This window comes from Hermetia illucens, chromosome 1 (genome assembly GCF_905115235.1).
Source record: "Hermetia illucens chromosome 1, iHerIll2.2.curated.20191125, whole genome shotgun sequence".
Taxonomy (NCBI): domain Eukaryota; kingdom Metazoa; phylum Arthropoda; class Insecta; order Diptera; family Stratiomyidae; genus Hermetia; species Hermetia illucens.
Genome location: NC_051849.1, coordinates 208963560 through 208989956, shown reverse-complemented (window position 1 = coordinate 208989956; position 26397 = coordinate 208963560). Strand labels below are relative to the sequence as shown.

Genomic DNA, 26397 nt, shown 5'->3' with positions numbered 1-26397 from the left:
ATATTCCGGGTGGTCCGGATAGCTGAGTGGTTAGAGCGCAAGGCTGTATTACGGAAGGTCGTGGTTCAAATCTCACTGGTGGCAGTGGAATTTGTATCGTGATTTGACGTCGGATACCAGTCGACTCAGCTGTGAATGAGTACCTGAGTCAAATCAGGGTAATAATCTCGGGCGAGCGCAATGCTGACCACATTGCCTCCTAGTGTACCGTTACGGTCTTGAATGAATTGCTCTAACACACTTCAAGGTCCTGATCCAACATGGATTGTTGCGCCAACGATTATTATTATTATTATTCCGGGTGGTCAATGGGTAGTATAGATCCCAGGGCAAAATGTGGGTTGGTACCAACGATGGAGCATAAAACCTGGGAAATGCCTGCTGGAAGAAACATCAACAACTCGACTGCCACACCCTATCTCCACCTCCACGTGGTAACCGTTGAGAGCTCTTTCTTAACGAAAAGCTGCAGACGGAGAAGGATGAAGGTGAGCCTCCCACGCGTAAAAGCGGAACAAATTGTATCAGCTGGTCCTCCAGGCTGGAGGTTGGGTAGGGCTGACAACTCTACACCGAAACCGATTTAACGAATTGACAACAGGAGCCTCGGATTGGACTGATAACACAACGACGACCCCGGCAACGACAACGGAATACCGATTTGCGAATTTTCTCATGGAACGTGCGCCCCCTGTACAGATTGAATGCTGCTGAGCTACCCCATACCCTGTCCCAATATAGGGCTGATGTAACAGCGTTGCAAGAGATGCGTGGGCCAGAGACCGATTTCTATTTAGGCGATACGTCGGCTCCCATAGGTTACATAAGGATACCAATGACAACAAATTGAAAACGTGTTGATCAAGCGCACTCCACTCAGCATTGATGGATGTCAGAACATTTAGGCGGCCTATTTAGACTTGGATCACCATCTAGTGGGCATGGCGCTCCAGGATCTAAAAAAAAACACCACCTAGAATCCCCTCTTACAATCAGGTGGGAGTTAACACTGAAGAGTTCCACAGCACAGTCCTCCGTAGCACCGATTAAGAGGAAATGTATGCCGCAATAAAGATCTCCCGGAGATGAATTATCGACAAATGATCTTCACAATCACCTGAAAAGCGTTATCATTGATACGGCCACAGACATACTCGACGATGAATGTAAGCTAGCAACGGCACGAACGAATGATCCATACGAACTCGGTCGTGGAAAAGCAACTTGACAGGCAAAAAAAGAAACATGAGAGAACCAACAAATCTGCGAACTCAAAAAGTACAGGGAGTAACCGCACCAGGCGCGGATGTTTTGCCAACAAATCAGTAGGATGACTACTTATACACTTCGATGCTCATCCGAGAAAATGAGGAAAATCTGAATTCCGACAGAATGGGCATATTGGAGTGGTGGGATGAGTACTTCAATGAACTGCTCAACAGCCAAAATATCGGCGAGTTGATGCCACCACCAAGCATGGAAGAAGCAGATCGAACAATTCATCGGCTTAAAAACAATAAGTCGTCAGGAGCCGATGAAACTACACCAAGCGGTTCATCAACTGATGCTGCTGATGATGATGATGATGTGAATCAATACCTGACGATTGGTAACGAGGGATTATTTGTCCCATATATCAAAAAGGAGATATCACTCAGTGCAGTAATTATAGAGGTACCACTTTGCTGAGTACCATCTATAAGATATTGTCCGCTATCTTTCTAGGTCGAATAGTCCCATACGCCCAGCACATCATTGGTCCATACCAACAGTGAAAAGTGACCAAGAGCGACGAAAAGTTGATCCTGGCGTTTTGCTCGGGAAATTTTGTCCTGTCTTTGCATCAAGGACAAGCAAAATTAAAGCAGAAAGGAGTGGAAGTGTTGCATGAAACTAGCGCTTGATTGCAAATAGTTTGAAATGACGAAGTAAAGTGAAGAAGCAAGTGTTGTCTGAAGAGCTCGTGGCCAAAAGACTCCAGTGATAAGTTATTATCGACAACACCCGGGAACATCGAGTACCTATGCAGAATGGTGTATTGCTGCATGGTTTGAACCAGACTGTCCGAAAATTCCAGAATATCAAGGGAAGCTATGAGGAATTTAGGTTAGGGTTAGGGTTATATTATGGAAACTACAACCAGCCACCCGAGAAGTAAAATTTCTTCGATTTTCCGAGCCAGTGGCTCATAGTTCACCTTCTTCTCCACGTACTTCTATTCAATGTTGGTACTTCGGGGGACAGCAATATCAAAAACATACAAGGAGCGACTCGTCTTGTCAACTAACAGAACACCAGGCTTATGGTGGCATTTGTCGTGATCACTTAGAACTCGATTCCAATACATATTGTAAGCAGCACTATCAAGTACTGCCTGCGACTCATATCGGTAAACTGGGCATGTTTCCGTGATCAACCCATACTTGTATGCATACTTGTATTTTGGTGAATCACCTTACATACGACATTGTGCCTGTTCGTATGCTGCACTGGCGTAATTACAGTGCAGCCAGAAATGAGATGGTCTAACGTCTCTAACGCCAAACCACACATTCTGCACTGGTCATTCTCCACCCATTCTTTCAGGATGAACCGGCAACCACGTCATTCTGAATGCATACATAAATCCCTCCATTTCCGCAAAGAACTCCCTAGCACATTGCTATCTATTCGATAAATGGTTGCCAAAGACAATTCACGGGTAACCCTCAAAGTCCATTCCAACATTCTTTCGCTTCCGTTATCGAAAACTGCACTCTCTGCGCGCTCTGTTCGATTCATTGAGTGATGATTCGGGATTTGTTGAGTGAAAAAGCTCACCAGGTTCCTAGCATACGTTGCATTCTGGACATGTCTGGAGTGACTTTCGCCATACCTTCGTAAACGACTGCATGCGACAGAAATTGTCTGCTTTAGTGTGTCCAGAATTTCAACTAGGGATGTCTCACTAGGGATAGCATAGTTCCGGTAAAACCCCTGCATATTATTCTTCACCAGTCTGCTGGCATTTACAGAGTTGATTTCAATCAACCTGCCTTAGTGAATCCTGCCGACATTCTAGAAGAATTTTAAATGGTGGATCTTTTCGGTCATTCAAACCGATAACTCAGAAGCGAATCTTCTGACCGTGCAATCTGATAGCCGCAATTGCATCACAATACAGAATTCTCAGACTAGCCGGAGATGCATGGAGCCTGGGAATACCTGCTCTATGGAAAGGATCCATTTCCGAGGATTCTATATACATGCGAGAATTTTATATGGGTGCGGTGGCGAACACTTCACTTGCACTTGGGTTTATTTTAATTAATTAAATTTATGAGTTCCTTTTATTACTTTAATTTTTGATCCTATTTTATAATTTTCTGGAATTTTTATTGAATTTATCTTGGAATAGAAAAAGTGAATTTCAGATAAATTTCTATTGACACGAGGACGTCCTTTATGCCTCTTCGCCCTCACCCCAGCAAAACTCTCTTTACTAAAAGGGGTATTCTCCAATATAAAGACTTGAGGACACCAAGGCAGGGAGGCAGCCTCGGAGGGAACGCCTCCTCATACATTTAAAGCAGGACGAGTAACGATCGAGGATGTGATTCGTCAAGGATTCGCCTGTCGATGGCGGCACTCAAATTCAGGGATATTTTTTGTTATTTTCATTGTAGTTTAGCTCGCGTCATGCTATTTTGGTATGTTCGCGCAAATCGCCCGTTTGTTTATTTTTCAGGATCCGGTGCGGACCCACGCATCAAAAAGGACACTTGAATTTTTGGTATAACGACACGTGAGGGATCGAGTTGATCACGTCTGGCTAGTGCAGAAACGTGTACTTTGATGGCGCTTCAATATTTGCGGGCGGAATTTCACGGTCAATTTCGTCATCTTTTTAGGTTTTTTTGGAATAGCTTGCCCTTCTTGGTCGTCTCCGGTCACTTAGGATAATCTTTTGATCATCGTCAATCACATTTTGCCATTACAAGTGTTTTAATAAATATTGTAATATCAGAACATATAGGGGGGCCAATATCGACTCGAATCACTATCTCATTGGCATGGTGCTCCGAGCTCGCATAGCAACACCACCCAGAATCCCCTCTGACAATCAAGTGAGAGTTAACACTGAAGCCATCCACAAAGCAGCCCTCCGCAACACCTATAAAAGGGAAATGGATGCCGCAATAACCTCAGTCAACGGAGATCCTGGTGATGAAGCATCAACAAATGACCTTGACAATCACCTGAAGAACATTATCACAAATACGGCCATAAACAGGTGAAGGTAATACAAAATATATGTTCGCAACGTCAGCACCAAAAACCAACCAACCAACAAAATCAAACTGCACTGGTCAAACGAGAAGAATAAAGGTAAGAGACTACAACTTTGAGACCGTTGATAGTTTCTCCTATCTAGGGTCGAAAATGTCAACCGATAACAGCTACGATGACGAAATCCGCGCACGGTAGTTGGCAACCGACAGAGCCTATTTCAGCTTACAGAAACTGTTCCGCTCGAAGCGTCTCACCATAGGGTCAAATCTCGTAGTGTACAAGACAATGATCTTGCCAGTCGATATGTGTTCCTCGGAAACTTGGGTTCCTAGGAAGAAAAACTGTGAACTCTTGGCCGCGTTCGAGAGAAGAATCCTCCTAAGAATTTTTGGCCCCCTACATGAGGATGGACGATTCCGTAGCCTATACAATGACGAAATCTATGAGCAATACCACGACCCTCTGAGTGTTTATAAAATGTTTCTCAATAGGTTGCGATGGGCGGGTCACTCAAGCCGTATGACTGAGGATGATCTAGCTCGGAAAGTCTATAAGGGCAATGCCGTTGGAAGAAAAAGAAGCTGAAACAAACCTTGCCTGAGATGGAACGATGGTGTAGGTCAGGACGCCAGACAGCTTTTAGTGATATCGAATTGGTGGACCTCAGTGCAAAACCGAGATGTCTGGAGTTCCTTATTAGGAAAGACCTAGACCGAATATCGGTTGTTGCGCCGTTGATGATGATGATGATGAAGGTTCCTATTTAGCGTTAGTATCCAACATATCTATGGTAGAATTACAAGCCACCCTTAAACGTTTCTTTGGCTCGGCAGAAGTTCCAGATCATACGCCGTCTGCTAGCGAATGTAAGATCCATTTCCGAGAATTCTATACACATCCAGTGCGGCATGGTGTTGCTGAAAGATGCCCTGGGATGCAGCGGTGCCGAACGGCCATTCAGACTGAAGCTATCTGACCCTACTCCTTTCACCACCGAGCTTAATTATTTAATTATTTAAATTGATGAGCTCCTTTTATTACTTTAATTTTTGATCTTATTTTATAATTTTACAGAATTTATCTTGGAATAGAAAAAGTGAATCCTCGATAAATTTTTATTAATACGAGGACGTCCTTTATCCCTCTTCGCCTTCCCCCCGCAAAACTCTCTATACAAAAAGGGGTATCCTCCAATATAAAGACCTGAGGACAGCAAGGCAGGGAGGCCCTCGAGGCCTCGAAGGAAGCGCCTCATCATACATTTGAAGCAGGACGAACAACGATCGAAGATCGCCCTTTCGATCGCGGCACTCGAGTCCGGAGTTATTTTTTGTTATTTTCATTCTAGTTTAGTTCGCGTGATGCTATTTTCAGGGTCCGGTGCGGACCCACACCTGAATTTTTGGTATAACGACACGTGAGGGATCGAATTGCTCAAGTCTGGCTAGTGCAGAAACGTGCACTTTGATTTAGCTTCAATATTTGCAGGCGGAATTTCACGGTCAATTTCGCCATCTATTTAGGTTCTTTTTTGGAATAGCTCCCCCTTCTTAGTCGTCTCCGGTCACTTAGGATCTTAGGTCTTAGGTCTTTTGATCATCGTCAATCATATTTTGCCATTACAAGTGTTCCAATAGATATTGTTGCCTCTTCCCATATATGTCTAATGACTTTGAACAAAATCAACTTCAAACTAAAGCTAGAAATTTACCATCGCCCCGGCGTCAATGTGCCTAACATTTCCTTATAGCATTTTTTTCTGCCACAACTAAGTGTTCACATTTCTTTGTATGAAAATCGTCAGCATTTCCACAATGTCCTTTTTCCTGCGTACACTTTACGCCAAATACCAAACCTTGCACTGACAGTATTTGCAGCATCGAGTATTTGGGGAATTTAAAATTAATGAATATCAAAATTATCCCTTAAAATCCCGTTGGAAGGAAGTCAACAGTTCACCATCCTTCCAACCTTGGTGTTACGTGCAGATTTCTTTCACCGAAATTATTGTGCGACGCTACGGGCGAAACAATTTGCAGCCGGTTCAGTTTCGTGTTCACTTATGCACGAGACGATTGAAAGGAGTTGAATCGCTTGCATTTCATTCGCTTGCTTTAATAAGGAATTCATGCAAGTTCACTTCTGCACTTATAAGCGAGTATCCTGAGTGTCCTTTTATCTCGGATGTGATCTGTACATACGAAAGCATCCTTAAAGTGTTCGGCACAAACACATTCACAAAATTTCGCCCCAACTCCCCCAAAACAAGCTAAAATGCAAATTAGTTCTCCACCTCCTCATCAACTATTCACGAAGCGTCCAATCGAAAAACTCGTCAAGAATTCCCGTCATAAAAACGATAAAAATGATGCATAAAATCTGGAACGAAGATGCTGCGGTCCATGGATGCAGCTACCGAGATGCATCTCGCGTGCATCTGGGGCTGCAATGGGCGCTAAACCACACCAAGTGGAAAACACACAACAAAACTGCATCTCGCGGAGACCGGTAGCTCCCCGCACTGACAATAATCCAATTGGACGTGTGCAACGCTGGGGGACAGTGGGAAGGCTCCACCTCGAACCACATCTCCATCGCGGCCGACATCACTTGCACTCGCGGCCGGTGCCACCGCCAGCGTGCGAGTCTCGCGTCGCGCGGAGCGGGTTTGGGTATGAATGGGGCGACGACGAGGCCTCCCATTTTCCATTTCCCACTTTTTCCGTGCACGTCGGCTGGGTGTCGTTTTTTATTGGCTTTTGAATGCGCTGGGGCTTGGGTTCGTTGTTTTGCAGTTGGCTCCCAACGTGGGCGCTCGTTGCTCTCGGCCCACAGTCACCTGGGCGCGGGCTTACCTTTCCGCGTGCTGGAGCAGTGGAGCAGGGATGGGGTGTGGGGGACTGTGTGGGGGAGCGGAATCGCACTCTGGCAGGGGAGCAGAGGTGGTTGGCCACTGGGAGTATAGCCACAGCGCGCCGTGGGGTTTTGTTGTGTTATTGCGATCTTTCGTTGCGAGAAGCGGACTGTGGGCACTCGTGGGCTCCACTTTGGTTAGAGGCCGTTAGCCAGTGACGAATTCGTCTCCGCGCGAAACGTCTTGGGTGGAAATTTTCCTTTCAACTCTCTTTCAACTCGACTGGTGTTGACTGGAATCGCTTAACCCCTACCGTCCCGGGGCTTGTGGAGACGGGGTCCATAGTCTGTGGGCACAGAATTGGTCAGTTCCAGAGATCGGGGCTTGAGTTGAACGTGGAGCGCGCATGCCTGGGCAGCTCAGTTGCAGCGCAGTAGATAGTGAGAGAGTGCGCGCACCACGTCCATTGCGTCATTGCACTGCGTCACCGACCGACGGCTCGTCGACGTTTTTGATTTATTGGCGGCACCTTTGGTCTTAGTTCACCTTTGGATGGAGGCAGGTTTACCTGTGCCCAACTATCACTGACCGATTATTGTCGTGTGTTGTCGCTGCTCATTCATGAAAAAAGTGCCATCTAGTAATGCGAACAGGAAGGAAGAAATCACTCTAACGGATAATTAATTGTCGTGTGCAATAAAGTTTAATTTGGAGAAGAAAAAAAAAATTGGAATGTTTTCGGGAAGGAAGTAAAGTGCGAACGTCGTGTGGAGTGTGAACAGTTGTGACTATTGCGGGATAACCACATATTCGTAGTGTAACCTGAGACGATAGGAAATTTGTCCTGACCCGGTACCCGGTGAAAAACTTTAAATAGACCCCCAATTTCCTGCCCAAGAACACGTACAGCTTAGGAAGTGACGAATCACCAACCCCTAGCGCTGCACTTACTCAAATTTTATTGATAACTATATTAGAGCGGTTTCACGGGTCCGGTTCTTGCCAGTGATATGACTCCCTTAAAATTGGAATTATCCTCGTTTTATAATTTTCCACTTGAGTTTTAATTAGATTTTGATTATCTCGAGTTGTTTGTGATTTGTTACGTTGTTCTGTCGATTTCCGCCCCCATGTATGTGTGCCGTTTCTACCGTGCCGTGTATGATGTCTGATAGTATCGAGTGGACGTCGATAAGGAAAGTGGAGTGTTTAGTATTAGCAGCAACAGGTAATTATTAGAAAATTGTTTTAGTGATTCATTTAGATTCGATTATATTGAAAAAGGTGAGAAGAATAGGGTGAACTGCATAGTTCCACTCGTGCTTTTGAACTGAAGATTTCAACCGCATTCCTTTATCCTGTTATCAGTTTTTGTCCAAACTAGGTTTTTTTGCATTTTTATCATCTTCTGGGAAGCTTTTCGGGGATGATTCCCACAATGAAATCAGTTGCATCATTAAAACGAATAAGGAATATATCATAATATCTTGATCCGATAGACGAAAGGAGCTTATATGATAACTTGGTAGTCGACGTCTTCGAATAAAATTTCCAAACTTTTTTCCATGGGAAATTTTCCGAATTGTGAGAGTCATTATTCCAGAAAAGTGACCTTTCGCCAGTGCAAAGGATTATCTTAAACGACTGGTTTTGAAAATATTAGGGGACGACGGCTTTACAGTTTCTTACCAGAGCATAGACAAATCATCAGACGCTGCATCACCTCTGCCCTGGGAGCAGCGTGACCGAAGCAGCTCGAACATGTTAAGTGCTCCTTTATATAATTCGCAGAACACAACATGACTACGAATTATATTGCACGTAAATCCGCCCATACTTTCGAACAAAGCTTGTCCAGAACTGAACATCTATATTTTGATTCCATACTTATATAGATAAATAGATTCGCCTGAAAATGAAGCCTCTGGACCACGGTGCCCTGGGTTCGATTCTTGGTTTGGCATGGATGTTTATGTTGTCCTGCTTTTGTAGGTTTTACACATGCATTGCCTCAAATGTGATGATAATTTATAATCGCAATGGGAAAAGAGAAAAAATACCAATGCGAAAACCAGAGACCATACCGTGTACTCCCCAAAAAAGTGAACAGAAACTACGCATAGGTACAACAGGAAATTTTTACACTAGAAAGGACAATTTTTAATTAAAATGAAGGACATGTTTTTAAGATGCATTGAAGTCCAATGATCACAAGCAGTTAGACCAAAACGACAAAGAAAGTTTAGTTATCTTTTAGCGCTAATTTGTACCGACAGTAATTAGATTTTCCAAGAAATACCTGCAGGTCATGTACTTTACCCCTTAGGGTGCTTTTTAAAAAGTTAGCACGGCTGTCATAGCCACGGCTGGATAGTTTTTGAGCGACCTACTTCTAAGCTTGTCTAGAAAATACAGTGTGATCCAAAAGATACCTCCTTGGATATGATGTTTCGCCACCATTCATGAATAGAGGATAGATTTTGTAGGTTTTCGGAAGTACTTGACAGCCAACTCTGCCTCCTTCGTATGTTCCCTGAATCTAGTAGTTACCAGTCTTTTCGTTTGTCCGATATACACCTTTGGACAATCTGAGCAAGCGATTTTATATATGCCGATCATCTCCTCTACCGTTTTTCGGTCCTTTTCCCTAGCCAGCTGGGATTTTAGCTAGTAGATCCGACTTGATCCAACCAACTGTATGTCAAACCTTTTCAATGTCCGTTTTATATGCTTTGACAGATTTGAGAAGGTGACACTTGATCGTTTTAGAGCGGTAGAGGCCGATTGTTGGGTATACACTGTAGCGATCTTACTACGTTCTATCTTCTATGATCATCGCGTCTATGGTTGTGCTGGTGTACGCGTTCTTCCTTGCCGTGTCCATAATGTAAAGTTTTTCGCTCCGGTAGTCTTCCTCTGTGAGTGGAATTGTTAGGAGGCGGTGGATTCTCGTGCCATAAGCTGCCATTTTATGCTAGTAGCTATGGAACGAAGTGACCGGGATTGTGCGCTGGGTGTTGGTGGGTTTCCTGAAAATATGATGAAGGAAAAAAATGGTTCCCGCAATATCGAATAAATATTCACACCAACGAAAAAGAAACAACAAGTTTTTATTATTTCAAATTCCATGAGTGTACAATAATTTTCATTCATGCAGAGGCAAGCCAATCTCGTATATTTTTTAGCCTTTCTCCTTCATTCTGGTGTCGAACCAAACCGTAGTAGCCACACTTCAAATTTTGTTATTGTCTCTTTTACAGGCGTACTGGGAAATAGAGCTTTGACATCAAATGACACTAGGCGTTCATTATCCGCCAAAGCCCCGACTGCATTCAATCTTACAATCAATTCTTTTGAATTTTTTTACAGATTGTTTACTGTTGATAGATCGCAATTTTTGGCATTCCTCAACCAACCACTTCCCAATGTTGTAAGTAGGGAAGTTAGAATCTGCAATAATCTTCCTCATCTCATTGCCTGATTTGTGTATTTTTGGTCGGCATCGGATTCTGGGTAAAGAGGGGTTTGGCTTCCGCAGCCGGGCTGGGTTACCAACCACTAGAGAGCATTCTTTTAGGGTCTTCTCTACTCGTTTTATGGATCCTGGTAGCGGGTCATTTCTCAATTCCAAGTAGTTTCTTCCAGTCAACTTTCCCATTACTAGGTTGTCGTAATGTTGCTTATCCATAATTACAATCGCCTTACCTTTGTCCACTTTTAGATAGTATCATACATCAGCTTCTTCCGCAGTTCTCGTACGATATTGGTTTCCCGCTGGTTAGCAGACTTTTGAATCTTAGTTTGGTAAGTGATGGCTTTTGATAGTTCATGGCGGATTTCCTCCTTAGCTTCGTTGCCCATGAATTTTATGGCTCCTTCCACATCTACAACAACGAGTTGTAAACTAGGAGGTCACTTTTACGACGTAGTTCCAACCCTTGTTTAGGAGATCCATTTCTCTCTGCGCGGCGAGTTTTTTATTAACAGGTTGAGCTTCTTCCTTAGCAATGTCCGTTTGCGTTCCTTTTCACATTCGTAGCCCCGTTGAATTTTGAAGAAGGTAGATTCCGCACAGTTTTCTGTTGCTGCTCATTGTAAGTGTTCATTATAAGCCTTCAGTGTGGTAGATGGTAATTTTGCATGCAGCTTTTTTACACTAGACCTAATTAAGGTTTCTTCGACTGACCTAGTAATTTTAGAGTGTAAACTTAAACCTGACTTAATACTAACCACATGGGACTTGGGCGTGACATCATACTTCAAGCATAGTTTGAGAAATTTGATGTCTTCACCAAGTGCAGCCATACTTTTCTTTGAATTTGAGCAGACTGTTAAAAACCGCTTGTGGCTTGACGGCCATATTTATCTGAGTGTATTTATACGGCGTTTCCAACGATTAATTATTTGAAATAATAAAAAATTTGTTGTTTCTTTTTCGTTGGTGTAGATATTTATTCTTGCAAATACCGATATTTCGGGAACCACTTGTTCCTTTCATCAGTGCTTTTTTATTATTTCAAATAATTAATCGTTGGAAACACCGCATAAATACACTCAGATGATCTTTTTAGTCCTGTGGGCCTTACATTCAGTATGGCCATCAATTCCTTCAATGTTTCTGCTTTTATTTCATGAATGGTGGCGGAACATCGGCCCGGATTTCACGGTTTTCTCTTTTTTAAGGTTTTGTGTAAAACAAAACTGTCTGTCCGTCAGTCTGTCCGTCTGTCACACCTTGTATCTCAAAAACCGTTAATCCCAATTATACGAAATTTGGTAGAAAGATGGGACCTGCGAATCTCGCTGCATGTAGTGAGTAACATAATTACATGTTGAGTTTGAAGGGGGTCCCCTTCATGCAAAAGAGGGTGTCAATCTTTTTTTTCACCGAGTACTATACTACATGTCGGGTGCCAAATGAAAGGTCTCGATTAGTACTTTCCGAAACCGATATTAGTTTTGACATTGGTTGCAAAGGCAAGGAGTGCAGGGGCCCGAAAAGAGTCGGTTAGTTCAAGCACCCGTTCTCGGAAACTACCCAACCCAAATATCTGAAAATAAATATGGTGGTTCATTCGCATGGTATCTAGTCTTCAAAATACACTCCCTATTGATACGATTAAAGTTAATAAAAATATATTACCATTCATTATTTCTTGTAAGTATATTTTCTAGAAATTGACTGGGAACCCCCTTTATCTTTATCCTGGAATCATCAACTTTCCCAATAATGTAGACTATACTATAAAGCATAACACTACCTAATAATAAGTTTGGTGGAAATCGCACTGTTATTGACATAGTCATAATAGCTCAAAATTGTCATTTTTGTGCAAATTTCTTGCATTTTAGGGCTTTGAACGTCAGTAGGATACTAAAGTGAATGGTTTGACAAACTAAACGCACACACATTACGGGCTAGGTATAAATGGGACAAATGTTCACTTAAGTATGATTTTATAAGAAATTCAAAAAACTTTTCATATCTGAAACGCTTAGCTTCTGGCTTCCCGACTTTTTTTCTTTTTTTAAGAGGTGGAAATCTTCAAGGGACTATGCCCAGAATTCATGGGCCCCGAAAATGTGGCATTTTTATCCACTAAAATCACATCTTTCTAAGCTTCAACTGAGATCTATCCTGTGTAGCAGTTTCCCTTGTATAATATAGCTTCATATTTGTAGAGGAAATACCATGCAGTCAATCCCACTTGGCTGGTTCTTCCTTAAAAACTTTAGTTTCAAGTGAACTTCCCTTGACGTAGCCCCACAGCTGTATGCCGTATGTCCATAAGGGCTTCATAATTGAAAGGAATTACTTCCCAAGAAAGAGTGTGTCTGCCTACGACAGCCCAGCGCTCTAAACTACTTGAGCCATCAGGACAGCACTTTTTTGGAAAGTTTAAACAAGTTTAAAGTCAGTATATAGTGTATACCTTCATTTGGACTTCAAAATATGTTTATACGTTACTAACTGCTCGTCGATTGGGTTGGTGCATCTGTTCAATGTGGTTTTCAAATCTTTTTTCTTCGACAACTGCAAATGCCACTATTTTGGCTTCGTTACTGGAGGTATATTACTGGTATACAAGAAACCAACGCTTGGCTAAAAAACCTTCCCTACGATACACCAACTGCGATTTTTTTCAGTTCAGAGTTAGTTCTTTCGGACTTCACTTTCACCAGGTTTAATCAGGTACATAAGATTTTACTATCTCAAAACGTTCTTCCGGAAGGTTCCCATCCAATTTGTACATGGAGATGGAGAGAAATGGTCCAGTACAATAATCCCAAGTGCAGAAAATCCTTTCTTAAGCCCGCCCAACCATCAATATCAGTAGCGGTGGAGGCTATCCATGGGTGTAAGCGGCTCCTGTTCATTTGGTGGGATCAGAAAAGTGTAATTTATTCTGAGCTCCCAATGAAACCATAACTGGGGATCGGCTACAACTGATGTCCTAAGGCCGTGTATCAAGAGAAATAAAACCGGCGTACTGCGGAAGAGAAAGTATTTTTTTCACGACAATGGTGGCCCTCATGTTGCAAATCCGGTAAGAAGATATTTGGATACATTTACATAAATGGAATGTGGCTCTTTCGGATGATCATTTATTTAGATCGATAGTTCTTGATTTGTCAGATCAGAAATCCACTTTTGATGAAGACTGTTAGAGGTTGGGCGATTCATGGATTGCATCTAAAGCAAAGGATTTCTTCCAAAGCAGTATTTGCCTCCTATCCGAAAGATTGAAAAAAGCAGTAGGAGTTCTTTTCCTACTTTCTCTCCCATTTATAATTTTGGATACCGTCATATAGTATGAGATAAAAAAAACTTCGAATGCATCAAAAACAAGCGAAATTTCTGAAAATTGTCTTTTGGCCATACATACAAAAAGATGAGCCAAGGCTCCAGATTCCTCAAGCTTCTTATAGGTTTAAATTATGTTAAGGGGAGTCCTAGTTTTGCCAGCCACTTGATCGAGGACCTGATCAATTGGAAAGAAACTTTCTTCCACTGTTTCTGGTCCACGGACCCCTCTATTTTGGAGTAGCACTCAAATTTTCAGGAAAATAAACGGCTTTTGGGTTTTCTTAAAAATTTATTTTTAAAAACAGGGAAATATAAATCCTTCCCTTATATTTTGACATGACTCGGCAAAACTATTGGAATATGTTTCGTCCTCCAAATGACGTTAGTCCTGAAAATTGCACGATAGAAACGGTAACTGGAACTAACTACTGGAAAACTGTCAAATTTCTGCCTTTTCTTCGCAATTCTCATTAAAATTGTCGTGATCTATGGCTTAACTTGGTTTCATGATCCCTTTTCATTATCGATCAGTGAGACGTGCATTTAAAAACGTACTAATGGATCCGACTTTGACTCCTTGCTGGCGTGTCACCTTTACATTTTGCTTTACATAGTACTGCAACAATTTTCGGACCCGTTTTGTTTGGAATGATGATGTGGACAGCTTTTAATTGTTACAATACTTAGCTCTCCTGAATTCGTAACCCTAAAGGAAAAAGCTAGCTCTCCTGAATTCGTAACCCTAAAGGAAAATGCTAGGTGAACTGCTGAAATCGGTTTTTTTATGACAACTTAGACGGTCTGAACTTGCGGCCAGGAAACTTAAGAACAATATGATCAATCACCAAACTTGGGTTGGGTTTGTACGCTTCTTCAAGATACAGGAATGGTCTTCGAATTTTAATTGCTTTAAATGAAAAGAAAATCTACGAGTTGATTCATTGCTTGCTGTTCCTGTTTGATATAAAAAAAAAACACATAAAATGTAAAGAAAGATTTTTAAATGATTAAAAATGAGCACATTCACCTTTTGCTTCAATAAGTGTTCCTTCTTTATCTGGCAGACGGTTGATTCTCTGAGCAAAGGATTTGCAGTGCTTAGGGACAATCTACTGTTTGTTCCGCGACAACACGCCCAATATGTTAAAGTATGTTGTCGTAGTAAAAGACGATAAGGGTTTTTGGTCCGAGTTTTTCCTCCCAATTTGGAAGCATTTAGCTTTGTTGTTGCCGGAGTGGGAGGTCTATTCAGTCGATTTTCAAATCCAAGCCAATCTTTTCAAACGACCGTCAAAATGACCGACGTTGAAGTCTTTGCACAGTAGTCGAATAATTGTGTTTTCGTCCTTTTTCGCTGCTGCCAGGACTTGTATATGTTTGTCGAAATCCGCGAGCTCCCCTGTTTATCATGACCGAATTTTCAATTTTCGCGACAAAGTGCACCAAGGTCTCCATAAAAATGGAATCAGTTTTCCTGAAGCTAAACCTATGAATTACTGGACAAGTGGCCACTAGGTCCTGTTATCCAATGTCCTGGCTAGCGGAGTGGTTTTTCTCACGCCCGTATCTGCCGTTTTGAGATTTGTAAAATATGGTTCTTCTTGGTGTCCACCACCTACGCCTACTTGATTAAGGTACAAATTAGTCATAGACGGGAACAAGAAGTGACGAAGTTTATTAACTGTCCCTGTATTATACAGCCGTGATTTTTTTCTATTTACTCCTCTCTCTTCCTCATACAATCCCCATAGAAGTTATTATAGAGTCGGTCATGTTTACTTATATAATAGTTTGACATTGCTCGCTGTTTCGTCAAATTTTACCGAGGCTACTTCAGTGCTCATTTTCTACATTGTCAGGATATTTATACCATCTATACGAGTAATTTGCACAGCTCATTTGCTTCAGCCTGGAGTCTATTCGGAATCGCCTAATTAGCTGACTTTGTAGGTTTATTTGATCGCTTAATTGGTTTGTTGCTACTCGACTAGTTTGGCTGAGGCTCCAAGTTCAGATAGCGTCTTTTTATGCAGTGTAGATCGGTTTATATTGTCATATGCCTATTTGAATTACACGAATATACATCAGCATTTCCTTTACCAAGAGAATCTACCTAGTCCTTGTTTTTCATATTAGACTGTTTTCATATTAGACTTTTGCTCCAATTTTCCGGCACACATGCAGGAATTCCGATTTTACCGAAGAGTTCATGGAGCTTCTAGATATTCTAAAGGCATCCCGTCTACACCGGCTCTCAGTTATTTCGCGAACTTTTACGACATTCTTCATTTCTTTGTATGTGGGTGATCAGGTAAGCGATTGTACTACCTTTTTTAGTAATTTTTCGCAGAGGCCCATTGGCTTCTAATCTGTTTAACGTCTGTTATCGAATCCACTGAATCTTCGAACATGCTGTACGCTTTCCGGTGAGCAAGTGGTCTATTTAATTGTCTGCCATTCAATATGGTGCGCAAGCCGTAGTGATTATGCTCCGTAGTGATACCACGCTCGATAAGCCTCTTTCTCACGCCAAGTCGCCAAGAAACATCTTCATGCTATTTGGGGGCAGCGAATCAAATGCTGATTCCAGGTGTCTTTTATTGGCTCACCATTCCCATGTTTATGGATCACAAAAGCAACTCCCACCGGTATTTCACTTTTGGACACAGTCTCTGCCTAATTATTTCACTTCCTGGATCGCCAAGGCATAAATCTTGTACTTTTTGACCTACTCAGAGAGTGTTTGTGAGCACCTGGTTTGAAAGGGAGGCTACATTTTATGTTTCAAATTCTTATTTCATTTTCCAGTGTCGTTATCGTCGGTGGAAATCTGATCCGTTCTGAAGCTCAGCTTTGAGTTCCATAATAATATATGATTTCCGCGAATGTGAGCCTGTAGCACAGCCCACAATTTATAGGACCAACGGGCAATCCTTTGTTTTACGTCGTAGAAAATGTTCGCCGGTATTCTCTCTTGTACGCTATTGGGGGGTTGCCAACATGTAAGTAAGAGGCGGATTTGGTAGTAGAGCTGCTGAAATTAAATTAGTGTGTATTAGTCAGGGTTTAATTGCGGTGTATCGTGGCGATTTCAACAAAAATAGCGTAGAGTACCATGGAAACGACTCTGGTTTATACCACGTTCAAATCATGCATTCGTCGCATCTTCCGGGATCGATCCAATTCCTGGAGCTTCTTTTGAATCATGGCTCTTCTATGAGACTATGTGGTGCGATTACTACGTTGAAAGGGTCGTTCCTCATTTCGTCCATGATTCTCGAACAATGGAACATAATATGCTTCAGGTTCTTGGGTGTAGCGGTGTATTCGGGATAGTCAGAAGGCTCATTCAATCCGAAGCGATGCAAATAATTTCTATAGCCATCGTTTCTGATAAGATACTGCGTCAGGTGGAAGTCCCATTTACCGTGTTTTCGTTAAACCCATATCTCAATACACGGGATCAGTGTGGGGTATACCGCTGTAGAACCCCTACCTAGTGGCTTTTCTAGGTTTCACAAACCCCTGCGACGGATTCGCCTTCCTTCGTTTATTGCATCGGCCGGTATGCCAAATTAAACATTCTCGTGCACACAGCGTTATCCACTGCTCCTTCCTAGACGTGAGCTGCATATAGCCAGATCGACTCAGTGTTTTATCCTGGGATGTAGTGGTTTTCGTGAAAGACTTTTATCGGGTTATTTACCTATTTACTGACCTCTTTGTTCTCTAGCTTCGTATTCGTTCTGTATATTATTCTTGCCACAATATGTTTGTTGTAGACTTTCTAGCGCACTGAAGGACTGGGGGGGCGAGGTTTCCAGACAGTGAACCTATGAATGATGGCCTATTATAGCCTCAAACTTCTTTTTTGGTGTCCGCGGTAGAAAGCATCAGTTCCAGAACTTTATTCCTGGTAAAAATCCACTTGGCTTCTTTTAAATTTCAGGTTACACGTATTTCCCTTTAAAGCAAGTTTTCTTAACCATCATTCCTACCCCACATTGGAGAGTAGAGTTTTCCTTTTGTTCGTTCGTTAGATTACCTCAGGAGTTTGTTCCTCGTATTCCTCGTCATTTCGTCTGTGATTGGTCTCCAGAATTCTTCAGATTTACGAACTTTCACGGTTACACACTAAAGGGTATTGCCACCTGAACTTCTGAGCGGTGTCCTTTCCCACTTGTTTGCGACAACGACAATCTCTTTATTTAATTTATTTTTAGAATTTTAGATATTTTTTCTTCTTCTTTGAGATGAAGAGACATTTTAATGGAATATCGAAGCGCGCTATGCCTACTGCGGCTCCCACTATGCCTAATTTAAATCGACGGTTGTACTAATGATTGAAGCTAATAGAATTTGAGAGGAAAAAATATTTCCAATTTCCAATAAGTTCGAATGCTTGATCAATTTTCGGCATTGATGAATGGCAACTATTTGGACCTAATTGTGTTCAATTTCGAAAGTGAAAGGTATCATAGCATGGAGGAGCAAGAAACCAGTCCAGAAAGACTTTGAAACCGTAGAACCGTTACAAATGACAAGAGCAGAACTAAAGAAGGTACTTTGGGAGTGCAGAAGAGGAGCTCTCTACTTAGTTTTCTGACGGAGCAGGTATGCAGGAGGTACACAATTCCTCTAAACTACATTACGACCTTGATGAGACTATTCATCCTAATGGTGCGAGGAGTTCTAGAGGCGCAGTGCTCTTCTACTTTACGAGAGCATCCCCAATAGCCCCTAGACCTCGTCAAGCTTTTTCTAGCTCAGGGAGGAATAACTCATAGCTCATCTACATGACTTCATGAACAGTGGGCGCTCCATGCTTACAATTGATAAAACTACTCAAGTTTTTCTTTCTCTCTTCTGGGCTCTCGTAGGCTCAAATAGGTTTTCCTTGTAGTTGGTTCAAATAACGTATAACCTCCCTTCATCACATAATTTCATTCCATCGCAAGTATCTAGATCGTCTTTGGATTCCTCTTTATCAGTGCCTCAAGTTTTCTTTCTAAGCTGCTCTTTTTTGTTGCTTTTTGTTCCCCGTTAACTTTGCCTGGTTTCCCACTTTTTTTCAATTTCGTCGCCGATTCCGCTATGTCCTTCCATGTGTGATGTTACAGCTTGAGCCAAGAAATATCAGCAGCTCGGCAAGTTGCAGTTACTGATAAAAATATAAAACTGCTAAAATTAATTTCTTGCGCGAAATGTCAAGAAGGATAATGAAATATTGTTTGGTAAAACCCTGCAGGAAGCACCTGTACCGAAAGGAGATTTTCGGAAGAAGTTGATCGCCATCGTCTGATGGAATCCAGTCTCTTTGGAGTCAGGTTTAAATTGTGAGGATCATTTCAATGTGAGTTAACATTTTTTAAACTTCAACTCCGGTCATAATTGATAATATACGATCGCATTAGAATTTTGTGTCACTATTATTCAAATTCAAATCCAGTCACAAGGAGAGAAATACTGCAGAATATTCAATCGGCCCAAGGTTCGAATTCCACTCAGTACAAATCCATTTTTGTGCGGCCTGGAAATCTTTCAAAAACGTCGCCCAGTAAAGATGTCAGAATTTGCTGTATAGTTACCATTACTACTGAAATGTAAAGTAAATTGAAAAATTGTGCATTCACGCGTCAATTCTCACTTTCCTTTTAAAAACTGATTGATTACTTGAAAAGTAACAAACACTAAACCGCTGCTGGCTCAATGACATCACATGGAGTGTCAGCCAATCACCGCGTTTTCTCTCCCGCCCTTTGGCAGTTCAATTTTTTAACCATTATAGTTAATAAATGGGCATTCGGAATTGGGGTTTTTCCGACGGGTACGGTAATTGGCCAGGTGACCATTTCCATTTCGACCTGAAAAAACATATAGTCATTTTCTAAGGTCTATTGTAGCAGTTTTTTGGACAGCACCGACACGGTCCTTGTTCCTGAAAAAAAACCTTTTACGGCAATATTGTGACATGCACAAGAAAGGTCCGACCCATAAGAAATTGACGAAACGCTTTCAAAGCACATGTCCTTAGAGGCTAATCAGTCTGCTTGTGAGCATAGTAGTCAAAAGGATTTGATAGCCGGGGTTAGGGTAAAAAGAAAAGATTGTTCTTTTATTAGGGGCAACCCTACGATCGATATTTCGGGAGCGAGTTGCTCGCTTCTTCAGTGCTTACAATCTAAATCAGGGTTAGGGATCTGTTACCCTGCGGACACTGTTTTGCCTTAATGTCATAACAAGATCATCTTGCCTAGCCATTGTTGAACCTGTTGCTGAGATATTGGCGGCACTGCTTCTACCTGCTGATAACTTTGTTAGTGCCTAATTTGCGGTTACTTCTGTTATTGGTTTTGCCTGCCTATTTTCAGAGCAATTGATTCCCTTTCCGTATATCAGCGCCTCAATCCATAAGGAACCGTGTTTTTGTCAAGTGTCCAATGGCATTTCCTAAAGTCTAGAAGCACGGTTTTGTGCATTTGATAGCATTCCCCACTGTTACCAAAATGTGTCATGGGTACGCAGATTTTCGGCTCTGGATCGCGTACGGGATCGGGACCGGAAGTGCTGGACAAGTCTCCTGTTTAAGTGGCTACGTTAAGTGTGTTTCCGCTGCTAAAGATGAGCATGTTTTTATGCTTAAGATTGCTTCCGCGATTGTTGGTGACGAAGGAAGGCTTTGGTAGACCTTGTTTGCTGAGTAGGCTGAAGTTTTGCTTTAATCGGCTTAAGAGCAGATGGGGGCCGTCTCATCTATAGGCTCCACACCAACGGCTATGAAACTGCGGTGTTACTGAGATTCTTCAGGTGGCGGAGAGATTGGTGGTATTTTCTCCGAGAGTAAACGGTTGCGTAAGCCGCCTGTCATCGACAAATAAGTAACTTTCAAGAGATCACTTCAGCATAAAGAAAAGGCTAATAAACTAATTCGGGCGGTTATCGATTTTCTTGTTCCATGTAGGTATCTAAAAGGAATTAACACTCCTTTAGTTAATATCCCGTGTTTGATCTTGGCAAGAAATGATTTTCATGGACTTTTCCTCGGGTTGTTTACCCTTTTTGCTGATTTTTGCACTGCGGCCAAGAAACTTGACAATTCCCCCTTCTCCCCGTGTCCTTTATTGGATCCCTGATTGATTGTAGTCCAATTTTTAATTACCATTTTCTTTTGTAATGATCGTTTCCACGAAGTTTTATATGATGTCTATCTATCTATCTATCTAGATTAAGTTTGGTTCGCAGGTAACCTATGAAAATTTCATACAGGAGGGGTTAGTGTTGCGTATTGTTGCTCTAGATATTTCTTGGTAGAAAGGATCCTTATTTTGAAATTGGTTTGACTTGAGCAGGTCGTTGATTGCTTTACGTACAATTTGATCCTTCACACAAGCTTTCGGGCTACCTTCACTGGCGCATTCGAAAATAAGCCATCTTTTTTCCAGTTTCTTTGGATTACTGACGGCCTGGCAGCATCACTTCGTTATCATTTTTTATCGCCCGTTTACCTATTTGTAGGTTTAGGCTCCTGACATCTTTTATGAGTCACTTCGCCATATTTTGTAGACAGGAGTTCATATTTGTGATGATTTTTTTGAATTTATCAGCTTTCTTGCCGAATTGGGGAAGTCATTTCAGTTTTTCAATGGAGAATTCGGTATTTGCAACTTCGGGACTTTATTGATTGTTGATCTGTATTAATTGTGGACTTTGCTGATCTTTTTAAGATGCCCGGGAGTGGTAGATTTATTTTCCTCAATTTGGTCACCGCAATAACGGGCTCGTCAGTTGTTTTTTTGTCGAGAGACTCTAGCGATGACTTGATACGGTAGATAGTGATTTAAGAGTCTCTCGATTCCTCCCGAACCAAGGTCATGACAGAGAGAAAAGGCGAATCAAATTTAAACGTTTCTGATCCTGCTGTCTAATAGGATAAACATTGAAGGAGAAGAGTTATTGATGCTCCTGCTTGTTCATGATTTCTGGTTTTGTGAAGTTCTACTTTTTAGTCTAGGCCTTTGTTGAGGAATACCAGCTGTCGCTCGACAAACTGTTCATTTAATCTCTTCACCACATAATTCAGAATCGGTTTTACCGCAGATCTCTTGATAGTCCTGAGATTCTTTTTTGTCAGTGTTTCCAGTTTCGTTTTCAAGATGCTCCTTTTTCAGTCCTTTTGGCCTTTATAAGCTTTGTTTGCTTCTCCCATTTTTTCTTTCAATTGTATCGCCGGTTCCTTTTGTGATTTGCTCTCCAAGTTTAGACGCTTTTATGCCAGTAATAACCCAGAATCGTACCGATTTCTTTCAAAGTCTTTTTGCTGAAAAAGAAGTCCTTCGCCAACTTAGTGGCAGACAGGGTAGAGGTCCAGCTTCAAATAGTTGCTGAAATGCTTTCAAATGGAAGGGCCTTATCGGCAATGGTTAGTCGATCTGCTTGGGAGCATGTTGGTGAAAAGGAGTTGATAGTGTTGATTAGGAATTTTTTGCAGGATGCGACCACTGTTTTGTGTCAATTCCATCTTGCCTAGCTTATTTCAGGAGACTTCATCAGAGCAGAACTTTGAGTCAACTTTCTCGGCTTCCTCTTTCTTATTCACACTACTTTGGAGCTGAAACTATATATTGGAAGATATTTGCATACAGTGCTCTTTGTTTACTGAGTAGCCATCGTTCAATCTATAATACATTTGCAAAGTGTTGGATCGCTCTTGATATCTCTTTGTTCATTTTCCATGCAAAGTGCATTCTATGCATTCCAGAAGTATCGTTTAACACACTATGTTACTATGCGGAGAATTCATAGTTATGAATGACACATGTTACAGAATCTTTGCTAAATGGTATTGAAATTAGCAAATTTAAAGATGACTTCTGTAATGAATCAGCTTTGAGAAGGACTGATCGCATCCAGGCGTCAGTATTTAGATTGTAATTGCACAGATACAAATATAAAGTATTCTACAGATAGCTTGAGATCAAGTCAACGATACTGACACTGTCCTCATTACCAGCAGTAATTATCTTCATTATAAAATTATACCATTTAGTTAGAAACACAAAAATGATACGAAAAAAAAAGATACCCAACTTTGAAATGCCTTACATTACCCAAGAAGTTTTCTTTTTAACTGGTGGAAAGTTACAACTGAAGTGAAGCTGGTGAACAAGATTGACACGAAATTACTCATTGCTATGCATGCAATCACTCGCTCCTATTCGAAGGAAAAAGTTGTTTGCTCTCTAGGAGCCGCACTATGCAAAAATCATTGAATACTTGTCAATCATTAACATAAATTATTGCATTGCAAATAAATCTTAAGCAAACCAAGATTTAAATAAAACTTGTCGACGGGTATGCCAACGGCTAAGTTGGTTGCCTTTTTCGGTAATTTGACTCAGTTGAAGTAGTACTGGTTGAATTGTGGTGGAAAAGTAGAGTTACTTGTATATTATTGAAATGAACACTAAGAGCCACTGATTTGGGCTTTTCAGATACAATTATCTCCAAGTATTATGCATGTGGCAGCAAACACCTGTAAGGAATTCCTCTATTTGTACATTGGACCAGATTTGTATGCTTATGTTTTATGCCCAAAAAGGGCCACATAGCTTTTGATATTTGTTTGAAATAAGAAATAAGAAAAGCCAGTTTTGTGAAGTATCTATTTTGACCAAGAATTTGAGACCAAACCCGATAAAAATAAAAATAAAAAGATTCTCATTTTTCCTTGATTTTCGGCCTTTTTGATGTTTTGTGTAATAACAAAATTTTATTGAAATCAGTTTGCCGAACTGTCTGTCTGTTTCCTTTTACGCCTGGAGGTACCTATCTTAGAAAAATACAGCTGCGCCAGGCTGCCACGGTGTGTGATATTTTCATCCAACAAAAACTACCCCCATTTTTAAGGGTTTGTGTAAACACAAAACCTTATTAAAATCGGTTTACCGTCTGTCTGTCCGTCACACGCATTTTTCTCGGAGACGGTTATAGCGATTGACACCAATTTGGTAGAAAGGTGGGAAATGTGAACGCTCGCACAGACAGTGAGTTACATCCTCTTACGTTGAATTTAAGGGGGGTCCCCATACATGCAAAAGGGGGGGTGTAAAATTTTTTTTCATCAAATATAGTCATGTGGGGTATCAAATTAAAGGTCTCGATTAGTACTTTTCGAAGCCGGTCTTAGTTTTGACATTTCTTGGAAACGTGGGGAGTGTGGGGGGTTGAAAGTGATCATTTCTTTAAGGGGGCCATTCTCAGAAACTACCAAACCGAAAAATCTGAAAAAAAATCAAGAGGCTGCCACTATATGGTGCCTTGGCTCCAAAATACCTTTCATACCGATATCTGTTCAAAGAAAGTTAATAATAGTGTATTACTTTAATTTTTTGTAATTGGCTGGAAACCCCCCTTAAATTCATCCTAGCGGCACGAAATTCTGCAGTGATGTAGGCTATAATGTAGAGCATCATCATACCAATGGATGGAAATCGCATTATTACTAACAAATTTATAATACGTCGAAATTGTTGCTTCTTTGAAAATTGAAGACTATCAATGTCAATATCACCCGAAAGTGGACATATGCATATATTACGTGCTACGTACTAAGAAATACACAAAACCTTTCGTACCTGAAGCGTCCAGCTTCCGGTTTCACGACTTGTTTCCCTTTTCCTTCGTTACGAAAACAAGGTAAAACAGTATCTCACGAGCAGGGCTACACTTTAAGTGATCAAGCTTTCCATACTTTGTGCCCTTCTTGCGCGCTCCAGCGAAGTTCTGCCTCATTCGTCCTTATTATGGGGTTCACGGTTTTCGTTTGGGTTCAACATTTCCCCGATAATGTTCCGTGGATTTGGGCTGACTTTCAGAAAGCCTTTCAAGCTCCTCCTACTTTCTAAGCAAAATCGAATAGAGAATACACAGGTGTATAACCATGTTCATGTACAAAACGGAGAATCATACAACCTGAATCAGTACAGATAGACCCTGTAGCCATTACGCCTTGTCTAGAATTGTCAGATGGTAGTTTATTTCACGGTCGTGTCCCTGAATTTACTGTTCATGACAGAGAATCAGTGTGTTGGTTCAGAGAACTCTCTGTGAATCACCAAATCCTTGTTATCACTTTTCTGGACTAGACTTTCGCCTTGCCAACCTCTTCTATATTCTATATCCTTTTCACGCATGTAGATTCATTCTTCATTTCTCAGACCTCACTTGCTAAAAGATCCATCGAACCCTTTTCCGCAATAACACACGTTAGTTCGTTTGAGATTGTCTTTAAGGAGTGGCACACCGATCGTCACTTAGTGGTATGCCATGTCTACCTTTCTTCGATTGTCCTTCTTCTTCTTTTTCTTCACCCTTTGTCCCGTTCACAAGCGGGGTCAGCTCGTCGTGATCGGCTTCGCCATTTGACTCTATCGAATGCCTGATTTGGGTGCAATCTCGAGGCTTTCAAATCCCCATCCAGCGTATCAAGCCACCGTTGCTTAGGTCTGCCTTTTGGTCGTTTACCATCGACTTCGATGTTCAGACCAATCTTTGCAAGTGAATTCTCGTTTGCACGAATTGCGTGACCATACCATCGAAGACGCCTCTCTCGCAACTTTTCCACGATCGGTGCAACCCCATAACGATCGCGGATATCCTCATTTCGGATGTGATCTAAACGTGTGACACCACTAGTCCAACGTAACATCTTCGTCTCCATTGCCGCGAGACGCCGTTCATTGTCTTTTATGGTCGGCCAACACTCAGAACTATAGAGAGCGACTGGACGGACGACATTGCGATAAATTTTAGATTTGAGACGTTCATTGATACGTCGATCACAAAGAACACCAGATGTGGAGCGCCACATCATCTGCATAAAGCAGTGTGTAGGGCGCTGGACGTTGGATATCCCGTGTGATGGTGTCAATAACAAGGACAAAGGGGAGTGGTGAGAGGGCACTTCCTTGATGAACACCAACAGAGACACGAAGCGGTTTTGATACACCCGCCATACTTCGAACTCGTGGTAGAGCAATTGAACCCAGCGCACGAGTCCTTACATGGTAGTAATTCCTCCCACCCACCTCATTGGCGTACACAACATCTCCAGGTTTTTTTCGCGACGTCAACCACAGGCGAATCAGAGTAAGGAACCCAAGCTCACAGGAAAGAATCCAATAATGAGTCCTGAAGTAGTCTTGCAGTGACGGTGGACTGCTTAGGTCACCCATTCTTTTCGTACTATAGTATCCTTTTCGAGAAGTAATTTTTGTGTAGATTAGTCAAATAACTAGACACATCTATTTTAGCCAATGAACGTCTTAACCATCACAAGGTGAACGCATTTTTGACGCTCAACGTCATCATGGCACAGCATTTCTTCCAGGACATAGCTTCGCCAGCTAGCTTTAAACTCACGTCTGTGGCGTAGATCATAGAATGAGCTTGACGAAAACTAAAC

General features: G+C 41.7%; 1 protein-coding gene across 1 annotated transcript in view; it reads left to right on the top strand.

The window, feature by feature from the left end:
- Positions 1 to 7207: 7207 nt before the first annotated feature.
- Positions 7208 to 26397, top strand: part of LOC119661601 (protein nubbin-like) — a 233643-nt gene continuing 214453 nt past the window's right edge. Inside the window, exon 1 of the mRNA XM_038071001.1 lies at positions 7208 to 8354. The gene's annotated coding sequence lies outside the window, so the exon portion shown is untranslated. The remainder of the gene's footprint in view (positions 8355 to 26397) is intronic.